Genomic DNA, 4,336 nt, shown 5'->3' on the forward strand with positions numbered 1-4,336 from the left:
AGTTCTGCTTTCTCTCCAGGGGGAGGGACAAGGGTGCTGGTGGTCTGGGGGCCCCTGAGAACTTTCCCCCTTGGTGTGACTTACTCCCTGCGGTGGAGGCACATGTCTACAGAATTAGTAACAGAATGGAACCGTGGTGTTTGAATTTCCACTTCTGCCCTCTCCATCGCAGGCTAGTGAGGCGGGTGGTTCTTGAGTCTTCAGAAGCCACATCATGCAGAGACCGCGGGTAGTACTTTCTAAAAACAAAAGAGAAACAAAATGAATTCAACTAAGCCTAAATCCCATGTTGTTATGATGACTGAAACAGAAGTGGCTCAGAATTTCCACTTAGAGAGGCTGAGGGGTAGCAGGTGGGGAGGGCATGGCTTTGAGCCTCATTTTTATAGCACTTCACATAAGATACAGAACATTTCAATTGCCCATATCAGAGAAGGACCATGTTCATTTTAAAGAGGCCATTGATAAGCTGAGGCCTTCACTGATGTTGCCACTGGATTTTAATCCCTTCGTTCTTCCGTGTGAATAATGCACAGAGTTGGCCTAGTGGTAGCAGTTCCTTGTATTATACTACTAGTAATGCTATTTTATTCACCATATATGTTTGTATGGAAAATACAGAATGAGTCATAGTTAAGTTTAAATCTGACTCCAAATCAAACAAAAATGTCAGAGAAGGCCACTTATTTTTATTTATTATTGTACTCCCCCCACCCCACTTTCGGGGCCTCCTCATCCCAGATTTCTGGTTCCATTTATAATATGATACTCCATAAACCTTTGAAGAATAGTTCTTGGAAAGGATGCAGGTAAATCAAGGGTTGGATTATGTTCTACCAAACTCTACAGCTGGATCTAGGGAATGGTCCTTCTGCTTCAGCATCATTATCCTAGTAGGAACTCTCTGCTCTTCTCGCTCCACACACTATCTCACCCACTCTGTGGGTCAATTACTAATTACCAGTTACATGCCAATGTTGACTAACTATACAGCCTCTCCTGAGGTTCAGGCCCAAGCACTGAACTGTCGACTGGACATCACCACCTGGATGTCCCACAGGTGCTTCCAACTTGACAGACTCTAAACTCACCTTCCTCCCAACCTTGTTCCTCCTTCACTGTCTTCTTCCTCAGCAAACGACATGCCATCCACAAAGACACAAAATAAGGAATCCTCCTTACCCCCTCCCTCTTCTCATCATCATCCTTCATATTCAAACAACCACCACGTCCTGTAGACTCTACTTCCTAAATCTCTTTGGAATGCATCCACACCTTCCCATTTCCAAGGCCATCTTAAGTACCCTGGCATTTCTTATTTGGGTTTATGTAACTATTTCCTAACTGGTCTTCCTGCCTTCAGTCTTGTCCCTTTGCAACCCACCTCTGCAAGTCTTTGGATGCCATGGAACAAGTGGTTTGAAGCACAGGCTCTGGAGTTAAACCTGGCTTTGAATCACAGTTCCACTATTTCCTAACATATGACTTTGGGAAAGTCACTTAACCTCTGATCTCAATAAAATAATGCATGGAGAGCCATTAGCACAGTGTAACTAGTAGACTCACAGGAAATGCCAGCTGTAATGAATACCTTTCCAGCCTCACTCTTGCTAGTCTTCCCTTTGAACTCCATACTGCATGCACACTGAATTTCCTTTAGATCCTCAAGTTAGGCCTTTTAAAAAATTCTCAGACCTCACACATGCTGTTCCACCTCCTTGGTCCCTCTGGAAAACATCTACTTGTCTTTTAGCTTTCAGACGTCCATAACTATTGGAGCATGGCTTGGTCAACTGTGGGGTCGTTGTGTGAATGGAGAAAAGGACTCCTATGGGCCAGATACAATCTTGTACCAAGATGTCCAGCTTGGGGAGTGGAGCACAGGTTGGATTTCTACCCACACTAACCCCTCAGTTGTGCAGTGAGCAACTTTGAGGACTCCTTAAGGAAGCCTGCCCTGGACTCTCAGATTAGGTAGGTCCACCTGTTATAGTCTTTTATATCTTGGATTTTGGAGTTCCTCTCTTGGAAGATTGATCATACTTTGTTATAATTAGATGCATAAATGTCTGATTCCAGACCCCAAGCTCTTAACCATTGTCATATGCTGCTCCTGCCCCTTAGGAAGGGGGCTCTTTCTCCTACAGAGTTACAAGTAGAGGGTGCTGAGCCCCAAATGGAAGGAGCACCCCAGCAGACACTCAACAGTCACAGAACTGTCTGAAATAACATCTGAACATCCATGACCATCCTAGTTCTCTGACTCCAGTCCTGCTCTTAGATTTTTGGCTTCATTTCTTAACCTTGGTCATATATTCATTCATACATTTAATAAGTACACGTGCTAAGGACTGGAAATATAAAGGTACCACACACATCATGTTCCCTGCCCTCAGGAGCTCCCCAGCCAGTGGGCAGAATTTACCTCAACATTCAGAAGTGAAAAAAATATATATAGTAACTTTGTTTCCAATGACTAAATTCAACTTTGCTCCCCAGTACTTAGCACAATGTCTGAAATAGTAACTGTTGAATAAATGCTGGTTGAATGCATGCACAAGAAAAGAAAATACTTTGGGAGGAGACAGAAACTAGCATTTATTGAACCAAGCAGAGTGTCAGGTCCTTTAAACATCCAATGTATTTTAAATTTCACAGTGGTAAAGAGGGCCATACAAACTCCACTTTTGAGACGGGGGACTGGATTACTCAAGTGAGAAATTCTGGCACTTGAATTAAGAAGGCCTCAAGAACTCAGAATATTAAGGAGTCCTGTGTGGTGTACTGAATTAGGAAAGGGAACATTATAACTGGCTAGGGGAAGTCACTGAGACCTGTTAGATTTTTCCTGTGAAAGATTAACTACTTGGAGAAGTTTATTAACTTCATTAGTCCATTCAAGAGAAAATTCATGGCAAGAAGTAATAGATGAAGGAGAGATTTCAGGTCAATTTGTAGCAATTAACTCCTCGAGTCTAATGTAGTCTCCAAACCACCCTTTTTAGTCCAATTACCAGGGTCTAATTTGCTTTCAAAGATGAGAATCATTCTAGATCCTCCCTGCCCCTTTCCTCCCATCTCCGATTACGTTGTCTTGTTAATTCTACCATCTCTCTCCACTCTGCCTTCCCTTTTCCATTCTTGTTGCCACTGCCTTTGCCAGACTCCCATCGCCCCCCACCAACATCCTTATCGCAAAAGCTTTCTTTTCTTTCTACCTCACTCCTCCTACCCACTAGATATCGACAATCACAGCAGTACCAAGCATGACCCTAGCACAATGGATTAATTATTGGGTTCATCATTGTGACTTCAGTTTGCAACAATTAGAATACAAAAGTTCTTGAATAATCACTAACATTTCAGTTTTAGGATCTACGGTAGAGATTTTAAATTGTATCCCTTGTACCATACTCCTTTTATGGCGCAGTAAAATAGTTTTTAGCTGGACAAGGTTGTCCAGAATAAAGACTACTTTCTCCAACTTCTTTTATAATTATATGTGGTTATATGACTATGTTTTGGCCAGTAGGATGTAAGCTGAAGGGCCCTGAGGCAGCTTCTAGGAAACTTTGCTTAAGAGACAGTTGGCGTTTGTTCTTTCATCTGCCTTCTTCCATTCTGCTGCATGGAGGTGGGTGTGACAGCTGGAGCCCATATTGAACCATAAGCCTATCCCAGGGAATGATGGTGCCATGAGCTGAGGATTTCATGGAGCAGAAGCTCTATATCAGACTGTTCCTGGACTTTGGCATGACAGAGGAAAAAAGCTTCTAGCTTGTTTAAGCCACTGTTATATTTTTCTCACTGCAGATATATTAACAGTATCTATCCAAGAGTCACAAATAAACCCATTCATTCTCTTTATTGTAAGTTCATTTCATTTAAATCATATATAATCATGTTTACCCTCCTGCAAAAAGTATCGCAAATACAAGCTGAAGCTAGTATTTGTTCTTTATCTCAATGGCAGATATGTTTGGAAGAAGAAATGACCCGTGGAACAGCTGGTATTACATTTAGAATGTCCTTGAAATCACGAGGAGTGTTTCAGTACTGACAGGTGATTGATTGATCATTGAGCTCCTCGTCCAAGAGACTTGGAATGGGAGGTCAGAGCAGACTGGTCTATGGTTCCACAGGTTCATGAACTTCTAAATTCATGCAACTATTTATTCACTCAAGAAACATTGATTGAGCGCCTCTATTTGCTAGACACTAGGGAGTACAAGGTACTGAGGAAAGAAAGTTGAGACAGTTGCCTTCAATGTGCTCATGGTTTAAAAGGAGACAGGAAGATGTATTATAATTACAGTGATACAAAACCTAGGAAGAG

The sequence above is a fragment of the Orcinus orca genome, chromosome 5, assembly GCF_937001465.1.
Source record: "Orcinus orca chromosome 5, mOrcOrc1.1, whole genome shotgun sequence".
Lineage (NCBI taxonomy): Eukaryota > Metazoa > Chordata > Mammalia > Artiodactyla > Delphinidae > Orcinus > Orcinus orca.